The following is a 19,992-nucleotide window of genomic DNA, read 5'->3' as shown; positions in this document are numbered from 1 at the left end:
AGTCTCCCATATGCTTTTGGATATTTTCTTGATTTTTTTCTAGCCTATTGAAACCTATTTATTTTCACACTTTTCTAGAAATCTCTAAGGAATCATCCTTATTCTCCAAGACTTTATCAAATGATCTTTCTCTGTAATGAATCTTTGTAGTGGACATCTTTCTACCATGAATCCCTTTTGCTTTTCCTTCCAATACCATTTTGAGCATTCCTCTGTCTGTAAGCTTCATTTTCTTCACTACATGCAAATTTTAATTTCCTACTTTTAGTTTCTATTTTTATTATTTGCAGCTCTCACTGACCAAAGGTATCTTGCAGTTATGCCTCATTCAAACATTTATTGAAAGCACACCCATATTGAATCACCTATCAGTCAAGCCAGTATTCAAGACTGAAGGTTTTTAGCACCCTAAATACATGGTAAGTTTTCCTGTTTCGAGTGATGATGATGTGACCTTATTTGTTTCTTAACAATGGCAGAATGATTAAAATCAAGAAGTCTTGCCAAGTCCTTCTAGCAAGTGTGTACTTGGTGAAAACTGATATTCCTTTACTAGGTCAACAAATCTACTTTCCAAAAACAGGTGAAAGCCAAGAGAAATGCAGCACTGTAATTCACCAACAGAAATTTAGATACTTTTGCAGCTTAAAGGGATAAAAAAGCAAACAAAACAGTTCTAGATAAGGCATTTTACTGGTAAAAGCATCCTTAAGTGCATAAGCAAATGAATCTCTTAAAACAGAGGTTTATCAAAAGACTTTCTATTAACTTCTTCAAGGTTATCTTTAGACATCTGAATAGAACCTAAAGTGCTGAGGTTTTCCTGATACAGTGATAAATACTTGGTTCCTAGACTTTAAGCAATAAGAACAGAATTATATTATTGCAACTGTAAAAAGCATGGGTGAGCTGCAATTTGTTACTCTGCTGATATGGAATCCTCCTGTCTCATCTTTGTAAAGCTAAATAATAATGTCTAAACAAAAGCAAACTTAATCAAAACCACATATCCTTCATTGTAAGCTACACATATACTGTTCATCAAATAAAAGAATGAGAATCATAAAATGAAATATGATTCATAGAAGTCAGATAATGTCATTAAAATACCTACATTTTCCATAACCTTTTCTAAAGGTATTTTGTGATTCTTCCCTTGTGTAAATTATATCATTGCCCAGGACTCAATTCAGAATACAATTTCAAACTATTGTAGCTATTTTATAATTTCCTTAATTGGATAGAGATGGAGGAAAGGTGGAACTTATCAGGGAAACAAACTGCAGTCTGCTTTCTAGATGCAAGCAATCACATCTTATATCTCCTGCCTAAGCAGAAGTGAAGAAAAAGATTTTCTAGTCTAAACAATTAACATTTACATATTTATATGTCATTACATAGAAAACCACACAGACACACTTTTAAAACCTTGATCACATCAGTTAAAATCTTTGCAAACATAACTTAAAAAAAATTATAGCCATCTTGTTTGGAATGACACTGGAAGCATAAAATCATTAATTATGATATAGAAGAGACAAAGTATTTAACAAATATCAACATGACCTAAATATTCACACAGTAAAAGGACATTAATGTCAGGAGGTTTAGCAAAGTCATTGTGAATTATTGACACTTCGCCGTTAAGTGAAATGTAAAAGTTTTAATGGGCATTGATACTATTAAGTGAATTGTAATCAAAATGATTGTAAGACGCTTCAAAACATTGAACAGATTTTGAGTAATTCTGATAATTCAGATATGAAAGATTGGTTGCTGTGGAAGAATGGGGGGAAAAAGGCCCAAATATTTGAAAAAAAGAAAAAAAAGTAAATTATATGAGCAGATTGCATTGACATTAATATGGGACTAATTGTGGGAAAGCAGCTGTCAGAGTAATCATGAAATCATTAAAGTGTAATATAACATAAACACATAATTTGTTACAACAAACAGCTGATATTTTATTCTGATGAAATTTAATTCATCATATAAACTGAATTAAAATTAAATATATCTAGGCTGTCGCACAGCTACTTATTTGGCACTCCCACAAAAACTTAGAAATGTAGCTTTTATGACTATTGCACATCATGTTTAGTGCCTAGCAATGAACAGATCTCACATTCCCCACGCCTTGGTTCCAGCTTGGTTCAGCTCCTCTTGCTGTGGGGCACAGCAGGTAAACCCTGGCTTTTATTTCCAAGGTCAGTGGGAAAACTATTTGCATTATAGCACCTAACTGCAGGGCAGATGTGTCACACGTGGCATAGCAATTAAACAAAAAGTCAGTATATTCCAGCAGCAGATCAATTGATTTCAAAGCTAGTACTAATCATATTTACATCACCTGTACTGAGCGCAAATTTCCCTTCTGCTTTTCATGTTAATTTGCTAAAGAATGAGCAAACAGTAGGCTGAATTTACTCTCTGATGAACAAAACTCCTGTCAGACATGTACAGTGTCGACCAACCCCAGGAATAAACTGAGAACCCTAGAAACAAATTATTAACCAATTGCTATAATTTCTCTGACTTGTCAATAAAAAATTTCCACAAGTAATCCAGAGAGGACATGAAGAATCCCATTTCTGTGTAAGAATTATTTTCTTTCTCTTCCATGTTTTGATGATAAAGTTCTTTATTCAAAGTACTCTAAGAGCCACATTGATTTGCTTTTAATTATACACAGATTTCCACCAAATAAACTGAAGTTTTGAAATGGCATTCAGCAACTTAATTTTATCCATTTTATTCAGTCTGTGATTAGGCTATACTTCTTTATTAAATGAAAGTTCTTGTAAAGTACAGAGAGAAGAAAGAAAAAAACATTTTGTACACTCTTTTGCATGTTAGGAAATCCAAGTGTCAGATACTAACTTTTGGGCTAGACTAACACTGAGTTTCACAAAACTACTTCATATGAAACCTGCTCTAAGATTAAAACTTTGAAGAAAAATTTCATATAAATCCAAGGACAAAAATAGGTTTCACAATTGAAAGGAAAGCTTAAGATTCACAAAATTGTATTAAAATTGATTATTTAATGTTAGTAATTAGTTATTGAGGAAAGTATGAAGCATAACAAAGATTATGATTAGAGATTTGCTTCTATGCAAAACATTCAACAGCCTTTATTAATCATACCCATAAATATTAGTGTTTGCATATTCTTCCTAACAAAAATATTTTAAAATTTAAAACATTAATAACATAGGCTATCACTGAAACTTTTATAATACAAAAGTAAAGTTACAAAACTCTAATGATGACTTTACCACTTTTTTGACCACAAATGCCCTTGCTTCACTTTGTCCTTACCTATCACATCAAAAAGTAGGATTATGGATTACAGAATCCAGTGCCAGATATTACCTCAAGTTACCCTAAAATGAGCCAAATGCTAAATCCAGTACAGAAAATTAGAAGTCAAATCCTGGATTAGTTTTTTCTTTACTCAAATGAGTTATATCAGAGTTAAGTTCACTCTTAAGGTAAAAATAAATAATAAATCATGAGAATGAAGCTTTTAATGGAAAATCATAAAAGCAGAACTAATCAGCAAAAACTTTCAGTAGCCTAAGAAATTTTAAAATTGTTGTACAGGGTATAAACTAGGAACAGTCTTCAAACTTAAGCAGATATGCTGCCAAAATTCAAGTTAATTGTATAGTAGCAATTGTGTCAGGAATTATTTGCTGTTAAGTCCCATGTTTTGTATAAAAATTATATGAAATTCACAGTATGGCTAGTAATTCAACAGAAAAATCTGGTAGAGGACATTAACAAGATATATTAGAATTATAAAGAAAAATAATTATCAGTTAAATATGGCAGCATTCCCTGTATTGTATTATGAAAGTATAAGAAATAGAAAAGAATATGGTCTATCTTTTTTGTTTATTTGTTCGCTTTTTCTATGCCCACCTGTGCATTTTACTGAAATCGTTATCAGGACCCTGCATGTTTTCATTAACACTTGGGCTCTTCCAATTTACAAGCTATTCCTTGTAACTCCCTCTCTGAGTAATTTCACATGTTAAAAAAAAGCAAAAATAGAGATTCAAGAAGACATTGTGGAAACTCATGCAGTTAGGCTAATGTTGAGGCTCGGGTCACACAGCAACAAAAAGAATATGCCAGTGTAGAAACTGAATTAGCTTGTTTCTGTGCACAAAATAAAGGTTACACCTGTATTTCCCTTAATAATTTCTTGCAGGAAGAAGAACGTACAGGTTCCTAGAAACACATATGATATAGGAAAAATAGAATATTTCAAAATGGTATATAAAAATTGAGGGTAAAATACTGTCCTAGAGAACATTTTTCCTAAACAGACAGTTATTTTATTTGCTTTATGTTTTTCAGGTGTTCAAAATTTCCACAGATTTCTACAGCCTCTATAAAGTTTAAAGGTTGGTTGGTTTTAAGTAAAACATATTGTCTGTCATTGTTTTACATGGGAAAACAAACTTTAAGGAAAATCAGTGCCTCCACTGTGAACACTTTCTCTAGCCATTACCTGCCTACTAATTCTACAACACCACCAGAAAAACCAGGATTGCAGTTTGAGGATGATATTAATTATATAAAGGAGCAGACCTAAAATCAAAGGTTCTAGTGCTGTGCATTTTTATAAACACCTAGGTGTTCAAGGACAATGCTAAATTCACTTACAACAATAAGGAAACCAAAGACAAATCTCTTTGTACCAAAAAGTCATTTCTATGAAATCAGCAAAAATGGGAATTCTGTGACAAATCAGCCAAAAATACTCTGGCTGGCATCCTGGGTTGGACAACCCTAAAATGAAAAATCCATCAAAAAGAATCTCCAAAGACCACAAGAAATTCTGAGACCTAGGCACTAGAACATTTCTGTCTTCCCTTATTTTACAGTAAAAATAACCACTTTTAATGTCTTTTTCAACAAAATACAGATGTTTGTCTGGACCAAATATAATCGTTTTGCATGCAAACTTTTGGCAGCATCATGAAGTGAGAGCAGTTGTTCTTAGTCGTCTGAGGTTGCAAATGGCTGTTCCTGTGTTAAGCTCAACAGAATTGTTCCAGCTTTTGATTTCTGAAGACATATCACCCATTCTTTCCTACAGTGAAGGTCACTCTTCAGCATGTAAACAAATCTGAAGCCTTGTAAGACTTCAAGCAGAGGAAGTTTCACAGTTATTTTGATACTGAGTTCTGAAAACACCATATGGTGTTTTGATTACAAATACGATGTTCTATACGTTCTGGTCTGCATTGCTTAACATACTCAGTTATGATCATAAAATTCCTGCTATCATTGATTTTGAGCAATCTACTCTAAAATACAGCTATGTAAGTGTTAATAAAAAAAACAAAAGCAGAAGTCTCCTACTCCTTCGAAAGACTTTCAAATAATGTTAAAATTCTTGATGTGACCTAGGCCAAAGGAAAATAGCACCATACACTTGAAATTGCATGACTGTATAAAACTAATTAAACATGCCTAAGCTACAGAAAATTAGGCAGTGATATATGTATATTTGAGAAAAAAAATAATAAAAAACCTTTCAATAAAATAATTTCTGAATTCCAATTCCTGAAAAAAATAAAAAAGTTTGATTTTTTTGGGAATCCATGTTACTAAGATAAAAAACAAAAAAAAGCATGTTTCAGAGACATCAGATTTTTTAGAAAAATAATCCTTGCCAGTAGTTAGGTGCTTATTATAAACTAAGGAACAGTAACAGGTATCACGTACCACTGGCTTTATTGGAGCTTTAAAATCTGTGACTGTTTAAATGAAAAGGCTATCAGAAGCTAGCAGACTGGTACTAATGAGCAAAAGGGTAATAAGGTAAGGTTAAATAAATGAGCTGGAGGATATAAAACATATTTGCACTTTTTCCCCCATTTTTTTCAATTTTCCATTTGGAAAGTAGTTTTATTGGGTATCTGCCTGTTCATTACTTCAGCAGCACTCATGCAAAGATTTGCACAGTTGGAGAGTTGGGTCTTTATTCTAACATGACTAACAGTTTGCAAAAATATTCTTTTTTATTGTGTTCCATTATATCACTAAACTCTTTCAACAACATAGCACTTAAAGGACCTAAAAATCTCCACATTCTGAAAACTTCACTCTTTCTGCTGCTGCACTAAATATTAATGCACGCCCATTGCTTTGGGATTTTTTAGAAATTTTAGATCATTGCACTAAATTTATTACTTTTAATATTAGTAAGATGCATTCCAGCTAAACTTGCAACAATAAATAACATCTGGCTGCAAATTATTTTAAATGGTCAGGAATATCTTTATCCAAATAAAAATTCATGCAGATATAGAAAACTACTTGTATGTTTTCCAGATGGACTTGCAGTCCAGTTATCTGGAATTACGATGAAGTTCATGATGTTAACTGAATAATTTTAAACATTTCTTCATATCAATCTTTTATTTTTTCCATTCAGAAAATATTCACTTTAAAAAAAAAAAGCACTAGAAAATCTATTTATAACCTACTAACTAGAATCTACAATGTTATTTACAAAATCAAATATGTTTTCACCCAGATGAGAGATGCTATTACAGTTATCCAATAGAAACTGGAACACAAAACTGGATAAACGCATGACAACTTAAAACGATATAAACTGTAGAAACTTTTATGCTGAATTAATGGCATCTAAAGAGAGATAAATATGTATATGGTAGTCTGCAAATATCAAACTGACTAATGAAAGAATATTTGAGATTATACCGTATTTTCATAGATGTCCATAAGGAACCTACTAATTGATGATACTTTAGTGTGATAGATTGGCATTTACGAAAACAAAGAGAAACACCTAAGGAAGTTAAAACTGCTGGCGGCTGATGGGAGTTTTTCTCCTAGCCAACAGCTGGCCATTTCTAAGAATTGACAGTAGTTTTAACCATTGAAAAGTGAGATCAACCTGTGAACACCACCTTAAGACCTAAGCCTGGGAATTTCTTTGTCTCTTTGTTTCCTGGCTGTGAAAGGTAGCAGAGCTCTGGCTGGCCTCCCGTTCCCTGTCCAGCCCATGTGGCCCGGGCAGGGGCTGGGCTGGGCCCAGCGGCTCCCGGCCGGGAGATGGGGCCTGCGGGGCTTGCCCCGGGCTCTGGCCGGGCCAGGCCGGTCCCTGGCTCGGCTGCAGGTTTTGCTGTGACTGAATTCACCAGAGACTGCCGAATAAAGAAAGGAAAAAAAAGCTCTTGACCTGCAGCGTGCTGAGACAGTGACCACACTCTCCAGAGCAGCCATGAAGAATCTTCCATCACAGACAGCTCCAGCTGCTGCTCCAGCAGAGATCACAGAACCATCTACAAAGCCTGGGCAAGATTTTAACCCTTTCATTACCCAGATGAGACCTGCAGATTAATCTTTTTTTTCCAGAGAAAGAAAGAGAGTAATTAACGTGTAAAGAGACTTTATAAACTATTAGAGACAGTAAAGAATTAAACTTCAGAAGAGGTAGAGAATAAGGAGATGCTTTAATTAAGCTGAAATATTTTTCTGTTAAAGCTATGGAGATGGACAATAGTGTTCTGAAAAAACTTTAATTCATGACAGAGTATATTGGGAGGAATGGAGTGTTCAAAGTGTGGATTTTGAGCAAAAGGTGGAGTAATTGTGATACAGTGAGGTGCTGGAACAGAGGGGGAGAAGTAATAGGTGAAGATTTGGGGCCGTTGTAGAGGCAAAGAGAAAACTTCTGTTTTCCAGAAAAGCTCACAGAGACAGATGAAGAAAACTTTTGCCTTTGAATAACTCATCCTTAAAAATTGTATCCCTAGACTCATTGACCCATACACACCTCAGAGTGATGTGAAATGGGAGGAGTGAACTGATGACGGATTTCCGGGCAGCTGGCATCAGAAAAATAGAAAGCTGTAACAGAAATAGTTTTCTTGTGAGAAACTCCATAGATTAGCAGAAGAAGACTTATTTTTCTCTACAAAGGCTGATGAAAAGACTCTAGCAGGAATTGTGACTGTTTTAAACACCAAAGTTCCAAAGTTTTTTGTCTCTATATTGTCATGTGAACAAGGGAATGGTGGGTAGTAGGGGATAAAGAGGGTATTCTGGAAGCTTATTCTGGTGTTCTTATTCTTGTAGTTTTGTTAATAAACTTTCTTTATTCCTTTTAAGTTTTAGCCTGTTTTGCTCTTGTTCTAATCCATATCTCACAGCAAAAAATAAGTAAATTTTCTAGTAATTTTTTAGTTACTGCTTAAAAACCACAACATTTAGGAATAGAGACAATATACAGAACACTTCCACTGACTTGCAGTCTGCCTACAAAAAGAGTCAAAAAAGCAAACTATATTCAGTGAGACTATTTATTGGGGGTAAAAGTAAATATGACTAGTAAGTGAAAAGCTGATTTAATTTTATTTCCTTATAAAGTCTCATTCTGTAAGAGAACGTGGGTTTATGTCCCCATATTACTATAATGCCAACATGGAGAAGGAGGGTAAAATACCTCAAACCTCCTCTTCCCCCCAATCTAAAACCTCCCCGTACACTCCAACCTGAGACTATCAGGCCTTCTCCTTAATAGTTTGGTATTTGTTATCTTTATGAATGGTACTGATCCTAACCATAAAATTTAAATTTAAAATTATTCCATTTTCACAATGAATGACTAAAACCTTAAAGTACCTATTAAATAACGCTTCCAGTTTGTACAGACCTAGAATAATGCACAGTCTAATGCTCAAGGTATGTCTCTCCAACATCTGTCTCCACCATTTCAATAAAGCAATATACATTGCTTATGACGCTTCAATTCTATTTCAAATTCATTAGTCTAGTTTCATTTTCTAGCTTTATTATTTCACAGTATTTACTAATTCCAAGAATTTATTTTACTCAGTGCCTTGTGTAAAAAGGAAGGCATTTTTATTCATATTTAGTACATAGCCACTTTGCTTCACAAGATCCTGTGTCTTACATGAGTTCCCAAACATCTGTTAATGTTCTTTGCAAGAACAAACTATTTCTAGTCCCATTTCATGGTAGAAAATTGGTGTCCATTATTATCTTGACTACAACTGTCTGAAATTTCACTGACAGCAGAGACAAACAAAATCTCTATATTCTAAAGAACTTGCAAACTGGCAAAAAAGATACAATGTACTGGGACACATAAGGTATTCAATTAATTATTTCCTGTATTTTGGAAAAAATAAAAAAAAGTAAACTTTTGAAACAAGAACTAGCATAGAAATGAACTAAAACATGATTCTGTATGCCAGAAAAATGATTTAAAAAAATACTAACAAACAAAGCAAAACAGTCACAAACTTAATTTGAGGCACCCAAACTGGTATTACAAGGATGTGAAGGTGGAAGGCAAACATACATGCCTTGATGACTAGATGAGACGAAACAGTTTTTCATTTTGAATGCATTTACTGCACAATTAAATGAGACACAGTAAAAAAGTGTGGTGGGTAGAAAAGTCTCCAGAATTAATAAAAAAATAATTATTTACTCTGAAGAAAAAGCAGCCTGTTGCTACACGGTAGAAAGGACAATATAACTCAGGGGTGAAATCATGACTGTTAATGAGGCTGTTAAAACAATAAAAGACAAGATGAAATTTTTGGCAAACATTTGCAGGGAGAAGAGATGGGAGAAAAACCATTAACTGTAGCAGAATTTTGAAACGTTTAGTCTGCAGGGCAGAGATACATGGTAGAGAATAGCTTTATTAATGTTGTTCCTTACTGCTCTCCACACTACTTAAACAAGACTCCTACACTTAAAAAAGAAACTTTCACTTACATGGCAAACAGCTCTTTCAAAACTTCACCTGAACAAGACATGAACATCCTATCAAAAGCTACAGCAGCTTATTACTATAGCCAAGCAGATTTTTTCCAAAAAGGTTTAAGAAACCTTAGTTGTGCCTTTACTAATGCACATTAATGTGAGCAATTAAAATTTGGTCATGCTAAGAACTTCAGTGCCTCTAAACTTTGTTACTTCAAATCAATTCTCTTTCTCTGAATAAGGATTTTAGGCTTCAGATGCTAGGCAATCATATATGCGTTACATGACTAGAAGAAGGCAATTTTCAGTGAGGAAAAATGATAATGAGTATACAAAAAATTATAAAACATTATACACAAACTGCTGTCAAATGAAAGAGACAAGTTAGAAAAGAGAACAGTTCTAACGACTTCTGAACTTTTAGTCATAGGCATCTCATAACATTTGCACTCCAACCATATGAAACTCTTTTTGATACAAATGACTTCTAAGCATATAGCAAAGATGTAAAGTGCTTTCACAGTTCACTCTTTTGTGCAAGTGTGATAACTTAAGAATTATAAGAATTTTCAAAATATGTTCCATTTAGGTTGCTTCCTAACTGATGGAAGTTTTTATCCATGTCCTCTTATAGCTGAGATTGGCTGATACCTGCAAGCCATTTTCAAGTTTGTAAGTGTATTTATAAAATCTAATGTTTTTAGTTTCCAGTAAGGTATGTGTTACATTCAAAGCAGTGGCATGAACACAGTAAAAGCAATAATTTAATGTCAATATATTATTTGAGTCATATCTTTTGAGACACAATATTAATTAATTAATTAATTAATTAATTATCTCATGGCAATCCCAATTTATATTCCCAATGTTCTTTCTCTGATCTTCCAGAGGTTTCCTATGAAAACATAAGTTGCTAATTAAAACCAAGAAAAGTAAGAAAATACATGTCTCTCAAAGACAATGAGTATGTTTATGTCTCCATTCTGAATTTCATGCATTAGAGTGGTCATTTTATTAAAATTGTGCTTATAATTTCAGAGTGGCACTTGATTTATAAAATACCCTTGAACTGGTCCAATCTATGAATTACCTCTTAGAAATTTCTTAATCCTCCAATGCCTTAATTAAGATTCATATTAAGCTACAGTGATTTACAGTTCTACAGAAAAAGACACTTTAATGACATTGGGACGAATGCCAAGACAGGACATGCTGAAATGAGAAAACATGCAGATTTTGGGAATCCACTTTAATGCTCCTCAGGAGAACACAAAGAAGGAGTAGCTAAAGGAGCCATAACAGTAGATACAATGTAATACTTCAAAACATGTATCAGCAATTATTTTATTAAAGAAAAAAGAGAATTACATTAAAAAATGTTGGAAGACAACTGATAAAGGCATTGAGACAAGGCACATTAGAAAAGGCAATGCATCAGAAGTTATTAGATAAAAACAGTATTTTTGAAATGTGTGTTGTTTCTGAAGCTTATCTGACTAGTCTAATTTCCCTTATCTAGAAATACTTTAGTCCATCCTAAACAGAAGTGATCTTCACTTACACCTGTCACTGTTGGACACGGTGTAGAAGTGTGGATTCTATGCAGCAGACCAGAACGAGTCACTAGGAAAAGGCCTTTATTCCTCAAACTTTTCAGCCTTTAATAAGGTATTACTCTACAGGTTTAACATGATTGGTAAAGGGAACACCACCTCTTATCCCATTGGTGGGATAAGAGAAAAACACACCACAGCAGTACAGAACTGCTTTGAGAAAATGAAATTGTTTACAAAGATCGTCCTTGAGCGAGAGACGCTCTCAAGAGACCTTCCCCTGGGAACAGATCAGCCACTGACAGGCTGTAATTCTCCCAGGCTCGGAAAAATCAGGTCCACATATACAAAGTACATCTTTACTTTCCCTCTAGCACTTAGTCTAAGATGAAGCTTATATTTCAAAATGGTTTTAAGAACTCATGTTTCATCACAGTAGCACTCAGCTATCATTGCCTAGTCATAATAAAATACTCCCTCTACCCACAGGAAAGCAAAACAATAAAAATATTCAGCAAAATATAAATCTGCAATAATCACAAATTTAAGACAACACTTCAAGCATAAGTGTGCATGAATGTAAACACACAGAACACAAATGCATACAAGGACTACAGAAGTATTCCACTTTTCCTGGAACCAATTCCTTTGTAAACTTTCTGGTCACTTTTGAATTTCCTCCTTTCTTTAGTCTTCCAATGTGTGATTCCATTAACCTTCACAAAACCTGCTAAATTTATTGCTGCTAAATTTATTTTCCCTGAAGAAAGCACTGGCTAAGGACTGACACAATTTTTAGTGCAGAAAGTTCACTGAGTATTTGCATAACTCAGTTACATTATCATAAAGTCATGTCTTAATTTACTTAAAAATTCAAATATAAAAAAAAATAGGATTTAATTTCTTCAATCTTAAGGGAAAAAATTTTGATGGTTTTGATTCACAGACTTCAGACACCAAAACCACAATACATGATTTTCAAGAGTTTGACTGAAATTACGCATAGTAAATTTTTCATTTTTTAATTAAGTCAGTAATTAAACTCAAAATGTCATCTGAATACTTCAAAACAAAACAATCAAAATTAGGAATGGCTCATCTTTTCCATACAAAATCAATGAATTTAGACTGGAAGGTTAATTTCTAATTAGAAGCAGCATTCCAAAATTCCTAGTTTTTCTTGATAACATGAATTGCTACTTGGCATGTTCTTCATTACTTAGGATACTCTTATCATACTTTTTAGTATTTCCACTCCTTAACCAAGATTTGATGCAGATTAAAAAATCAGTATTTCTCCAAATAACTTGCATACTGCCAACTATTGGAGAACAATTTACACTCACTTCACCAGTTATTCAGGGTACTAAGTATGAAAGTGAAGCTGACTTTTAGAAGTGTAGAATTGCCTACTATTGTAAAACAATGAAAACCAAAATGGAAATTGGAAAAAAAAGGCTTTGTAATTTACTGGAAGAGTATAATTTTTATCATTAGCTGCCATACAGCAGCATGTTGGATCAATGCTAATTAAAGGTGAGGACAGAGCAATGTTAGAAGATAATTTAGAAAACAATCAATGAAAAAAAAGTTATTTGAAAAAATGAAACAAATATTCTTGTGTTGCCGCTGAAGATGAATAGATCACACAGACACAGGTCAAGGTGTGGTGAAAGAAAGTTTATTTTTCCTCCCAGTATTTATAGGCTTTTGACCACGGCCAGGGGTTGGATGGTCAGGATAACACTTTCTCACTGCACTGGCCATGAGAGATGTCCATCACAAGACGTGCAACAGAAAGAATGTACACATATCTATGTTTACAGTTACTGTCCTGGGAAAGTCTTTAGAAAACCATGTCAGCAAGCTCAGAAGCTGAGTTTTCAGGGTGATATTCTTGTACAACAGCAAATCAGAAACGATACTAGATTGAGAAAGAAAATGTCTTTATAGACATTAACTCAGGTTTTCTTGTGCTTATGCTTCTTCAATAATGTCACTACTAATTAATACTTCTAAAGACCATATTTTTCCAGAAATCAGTCCCAAATGAGCTACTATTTCCATTTCAATGCAGCTAGAATCTCCTCTAGGAAATAGTTATATTAGGAATGCTCAAAAGCTTTCTGTGCTATCATCTCACAAATATATGGTATTTCACAGTCTACTGGTAATTGTCTTAATCTACAGGTAAGTCCTGCTACCAAACATCATGAAGATGTATTTTTTTCTTCTCTTATTTGAAGACAAGGGAAGACCTTAGAATTGGACTGCCTCTAATTTGGTTCTCTAGCTCTTTTCCAGCAGCCCTGAGGAGACATAATACAGACCTCTGCTGCAACAACCACAGTCAGCTCTCCCCTTGTGATCTATGTAAACATAATTCCCTTCACGTTCCACTCTCTCCTCCAAGATTACAGCTCAATTTTCTGTGCCATCTCCAAACACCAATTGCTGCATAAATCCTGTTTAAAATTGGCTTACAATAATTTTATTGTCAATTTACAATTTCAGACTGAAGGAAAAGTAAACACACAGATGACTAAACAGCCACAATTTTCACTAGAATGCACATAAAAGCAGACTGAAAAACCAAAGATATAATTTTGAAAGAAAACAGAAAAATGAAAAAGAGCATGCAAAAGCCTTTCATTTTACTTATATGTTTCCTTTTCCTTTAACTCAACCCCAGTAAAGAGATAGAAAATTCTAGCAGAAGATATTTTGTCTTTTGATAAGTTAAAGATGAAACCATCAGTTATGGATAGCCATTTCTTCATCTGTACAATTTAATAGGTTTTAATCTCAAAAAGCATGTCTCATCATCACCCTGTGACTATACCAGACTATAGATAAATCTAAAATAGCTGTAAGCATTCTCTCTGTGATACCAAATAGCTTAAATCAAAACAAACTATACAACTATTCTAGTTCTGCTTCTTGAGTAAGCTTGTATCTTGAGATATCATAATTAGGCTTGTTTTCACAAGCTGCCTAAAAAAAGGCTTATGCATGCACTGTAGCAGTGTGCTGAAATACAGTCAGCTTTTCTCCTTACCTCCATCCCTAAACATACATCTTAAAGTTAGCTCACCTCATTGATCTCTCTTATTTCTGTTTTTTCCACACAGAGGTGGGCTGCATGACTCCAAAATGTGTTATTTTGTGGAGAATACAGGATCTTTTTTTGTGATGTATCAACAGTAAAAGGAAAAAGACCTCCAAATTACATTCTAAATGTATGAAATGTGCTTTTTATTCAATAGAAAGTATTATTACATCCATTCATAGTCATGTCAGATCAAAAAAACAGTGCTGTCAGATAAAAGTGTTCTTATGCCATCTACCAGTGTATCAGTTAGGAAAAAGTAGCCATCATAGAACACTAGATCTGTTAAATTTTATAGGCCACCTCTTCAGACATCAGCCATCTGTCGTATCACTGAAGTCTCAAATGAAGATTCATTTTACTCACTTTAGCACAGGTAAGGAGCACTAACCAATTCCACCCACAAGTGAAAGCAAGATTATCACTTGATCTCGTGTCATAGTCAAGTCTTTTATATTTCAAGCATTTTCAGTATGTATTCTCAGCTTACTGCAGAGACTCAACCAGGACACAGGTACCCTATTTACTCTCCATTAATAAACAAAAACTATTTTGCATATATTAACAACACTGACTTTTTAGATACTTTCCTGCCTTAGTTATTAGTCTTTTTGGCTCATCAGGATGTGCAACATCATAGTAGTATCTTGCAAAACCTGACACCTACCTCCTTTGTGTTCTCAAATAATGAACGCCCCCTGATACGTACACAGATGTAGATCAGCTTCTCAACACAGACAACAAGAAAGGGAGGATGACTTCACTGTAAAAAAAAGTCTAATAAACTACTAAAAAGATACAATAGTGCATTTAATTCCTTTTTAGTGCCAAATGTACTAGGAAGTAGTAATCTTTAATTAATATAGAAATATTAATCTCACTATTAATGCAGCTGCAACATTCTCTAAGATAAAGGATAAATTCGTTATGTGTGTCTTTCCCCTGGCTTGTGGCAACCAGAGAGAAGCACAACAAACAAACAAAATTCTTCTGGTATCCCAGGTCCTGCTGGACATTCAGTTGTAACAGAAGGAATGGGGATGTAGGGACACAAACAACCTGAAAATGTGTTCATACACACTGTGATTAAAAATGAGGCTGTATTCTCCAGTGACAGTCCATTACCAGAATTTTGTAGAACTGGGGCCTGCTAATTAAATTTTCCTATTCCTGAGTAATCTCAGAGGTAAGCCTGAAAAATATTGATTGCCTTGCAAGTCTGATACATATTTGGGCTGTCATTATTGAAGTTATGCTACACTTTGGAGCCTTTTCTTTTGATTAGTGACTTTGAAAAAATAAAACAGGTTAAATGTTACTCACATCTGACCCACTTTTTTAATCTACAAATACACCTTTTACTAACTGTCTCTGCTTAATCTAATAAGCTTTTTAAATCGGTATTTTAATTAGAAGATAATTAAATAGCAAAGCTGGGTACTTCCAAGATACACAAAAAGATTGCTTTATCAATAATAAAAAGATTATCAGCTCACTGAAGGGACTGGGAATACCAATTTAAGGCAAAATGAATACTGCTTGATAACAAGCTGCATAGCAGCGCTCTCAGCCTAAGAAATGTGAATATAAGTTTTTCACACCTTAAATAATGAGGATGCAAATAAAAGCCTGCTTTGGATTTTCAGGGTAAAATGCACATATTGCCAATGTGCCTCTCTGGAAGTGTGATTTGTTTTTTACCACTGCTTTTATTTGCTTGTACTCATTATGGTAATCAGGATAGTTTCTAATTTTTGCATTTAAAGGTATTTCTTGCCCTATATCCCCATATATATATATCTTACTACTTGTAAAATTATGGCTTATATGCTAAGTACTAGAAACATGCTTCTACAATAACCTGTACCTATTACCTAGAATGGGGAAGCAGGTTTTCCATAGCCTGTATTTATTCTGAAACTTCTAACATGGCATTTTAAAAGGACACAGGTATAAGGTCTGATGACCAATTCACTTCCACATATATAAAAAAAAAGAAATCTAAATTTCTTTTGGTTAACTGCATGTATTTTCTTCTGTAGCGTGTATTAAACAGGACCTATAAAAATTCTGTGCAATGACACACAAAAGATTCACTCTAAGACAGCAATATTTTCTGGAGACAAATTTACACTGAAAAAACATACATGTATGGATAAAGTAGTATTATTTAGATATTTTAGATCATAGTGAATAAGAAATGGTCCTTTTACAATGTTGAAAGTAACAAAAGTTAAACTGGAAAAACATAGAAACAGCATCTGACAGGAAAGGTATGGAGTACTAGAAACATTCCTTTTGACCTCACTAAATAATTGATGCACACTAGAGCTTAATACCCCACGACTGAAACAGCAGCAATGATGTATGCTCTTCTGTTAGACTTTCCTGCCTCCTGACCATTTACCAAATTCTAACTGTGTGAGTTCTTATCTATATACAACTATGTATTTCCAAGACTGAGTGCCCTTTGGCTTTCTTTATGGATCCATACTCTTTAAATTTTACCTGTTGCTTCTTTGCCTCTCAACTTAACGTTAGGGCAAATAATGTGGTTTATGAAAATATTTAGGCATAACTCTGGTCTGGGAAAACTGAAATTTATTTTAAGAATTCCAAGTATTACCTAAACACTGTTACCTATTCTATTGCTACAGCACTTTGAAAGTTTAGTCAAAAGACAAGGGTAGGCTGAAGTAAAGGCAAAACAAACAAGCTCAAATAGTTTCTCTGTTCAAGCATGCAGCATGACTTAAGACAGAATCCTGAGTAAATGTGCTCCCATAAAAGCATTTCTATGTTTTTATTTATATACCATATCCACAGTCATTAAACTTTCACCTTTTGAATAATAGGTTTTGTGCTTTTCATTAGTCACTCGACAGATATTTTGTGTCTATTCATTTGTCATTCTTGCTGGTTTGTAACGGTCTAGAGTGAAATACATTGCAGTAGGCTTTGATGAAAACCAAACCTATATTTTTATATTTTAATCAGAACAGGCTGAGCCTCAGCTGTTGGTTATATGACATTCAAAATGATCTTCCATCATACTTAGGGCCAAATTTTATCTAAAGGAGGAAACACTCCAGAACTCCACTGCACTTGTAACTGATCAGAACAGAGGATGAAACTTGACCTTTAGAGTTCACTTCCAAGCACATTAATGATCCACAGTTTCATTAAAAGTACTAAAAGAAATGACAGTTTACCATGAAACACACTGCAGACAGAAGTGCTGACAGCTTTCTTATATAGAAGTCTGTCCAAAGCAAAAAAACCCAAAAAACCACAAAACCTCCAAAAAATTAACCTAAACCAAAGAACTATACATAAAATCTTTCAATGTCTCTTACAGCCATTATGATATCTGATATATGTTATGAATGGTTATATATGAACACATGTTCTATAGCCCCTATTTCAGAGATTGGCACTTTACACAGATCAAGGTAGCAAGACAATAACCTTCATTTTGTGACACACATGCTATTTTTGGTTGCATACACTCCCCTAAAGGAATTAAGAACTTTTACTACCTTATCTGCCATCCCAGTAATTGTATACCATGGGTGTATCCTACTACAGAATTTACCCTTATGGATAATAATGTGGGCTAAAGAAGAAGCTGCCCTTCCACCTGCAATGCTAGCAAACTGCAGCAGGTCAGTGGAGATGGTGCTTGCTGTATCTGGGGTAGAGATCATTTTCTTCATCCTCGGATGTGGGGCTGCATTTCAGATTTGTGCTGTTGATAACACAGAGATGTTTCCATTATTACTGAGCAGCACTTAGAGTTGACGCCTTTTCTTCTCACCACCCCACCTCACCAGTGAGTATGCTGGGGGTGCACAAGGATCTGTGAGGGGACACAGCCAGAACTGTTGACTGCCACTAACCAAAGGGACATTCCATTCATTTGGCATCATGCTCAGCACTTACAGCTGGAGAAAGAAGGAGGAAGGGGGGATGTTTGGAGTGATGGCATTTGTGTTCCCAACTCACCATCACACATGATGAGGCCCTGCTGTCCTGGAGATGGCTGAACACCTGCCTGCCCATGGGAAGCAATGAATGAATTATTTGTTTTGCTTTGCATATTCGCGTGATTTTGCTTTATCTATTAAACTATAATTATCTCAGCTCATGAGTTTTCTTTCTTTTAATATTCTGATTCTTTCTCATCTCACCTGTGGAAAAGTGACCCAGTGGTTCCATGGGACTGAGTTGTTGGCTGGGGTGAAACCATGGCAGGAGGGTACCTCAGCTGCTGGCTCATTAGTATCCCTTGACAGTAAGCAAAAATAAGATTACTACTCTTGTAGAAACTGCCCCTTCTTTCCTCACATCTTTGTAAGAGAGTAATCTATTAAGTACCAAAGAAATATTTTTCCTCTCATAAATACCTATTGATACACGATTTCCTTCAAAATTACTACTGTGCTAAGCCATAAACAAACCTCATTCAAACAGATTGAGTCCCTGGGTTCTCTCAAGGAATCTATTTGAAGAAAAGGAAAACAAAACTTAATTTTTCTGTGACGCACTTACCGGACCATGTGAGATAAATTAAAGGCTGTGCTTTGTTTTCTTTTTTCTTTCATTTGCTATAAATTTATGCCTTGCATCACACTTTACTAGGCTGGGTGTTCTGTCCTAGTGTTTTTGTTCAGAATAAACAGACCAACTAGGAATGAATAATACCATAAGAATGCATTAGAAAGAAACTTCTAAGGATAGAATCAAAAGAATCGTGACAAGACTAAGCACATAGGATAAATTTCTTCAGTAAGATCATAAGACTCTTTAAAGGCTTTTATAGGAAAAGAAAAAAAGGAAGAAATGTAGAAAAAAGAAAGTGGCTCTAAGTCAGTATTTCTACTCCTGACACTGCTGCCATATGCAAAGGTGGTTCATGAATACATCTTGTGGTGAGTTTTTGAGCAAAAAAAGCTGAAAAATAGAGGGACTGATATAAAAAAAAAATGAAAGCTAGATCTAAAAATCTAACTGAAAGGGAGAATCCCCCAAGTACTGCATAAATAGAATACAATATTTCAGTTAGAACAGGCCTCTAATGATCATCTGGTTCAGCTGCTTGGCTGCTTCAGCAACGACGAGAAGTTTAATTTTATTACTGAGGGCATTCTTCAAATGCCTCTAACACTGACAGGACTGAGGTACCAACCACTCCTCTAGGAAGCCTATTTTAGTATTTTCCCTATCTCTTGGTACAGAAATGCTTCATAATGTCAAGTCTGAATCTCCCCCAATGCTAATCTGAAATTTAAGGTTCTCTCAGATTATGCCAGAAATCCCACTTATTTAATTGAATAAAGATTTCTTAAGAGATTATTATATTTTTTTAAGAGAATATTTGAAACTGACTATGAGGAAACAAATGTCAATCTACTGATGATATAGCTCTTAAATAATGAATTTGCTACTAAAGTCACAGAATCACAGAATGATTTGGTTTAGAATGTATCTTAAAAATCATCTAGTTCCAATCCATGTCCACAGACAGGGCCTCTTCCCATT

The 19,992-nt window shown here is 34.4% G+C and overlaps 1 protein-coding gene across 1 annotated transcript in view; it reads right to left on the bottom strand.

The window, feature by feature from the left end:
• SGCZ (sarcoglycan zeta) overlaps positions 1-18,720 on the bottom strand; it is a 228,935-nt gene extending 210,215 nt beyond the window's left edge. Inside the window, exon 1 of the mRNA XM_058838251.1 lies at positions 18,642-18,720. The gene's annotated coding sequence lies outside the window, so the exon portion shown is untranslated. The remainder of the gene's footprint in view (positions 1-18,641) is intronic.
• Positions 18,721-19,992: the final 1,272 nt, after the last annotated feature.

Source organism: Poecile atricapillus, chromosome 4 (genome assembly GCF_030490865.1).
Source record: "Poecile atricapillus isolate bPoeAtr1 chromosome 4, bPoeAtr1.hap1, whole genome shotgun sequence".
Classification (NCBI taxonomy): domain Eukaryota; kingdom Metazoa; phylum Chordata; class Aves; order Passeriformes; family Paridae; genus Poecile; species Poecile atricapillus.
The sequence above is the reverse complement of the archived record's forward strand: the minus strand, read 5'-3'. Positions and strand labels throughout refer to the sequence as shown.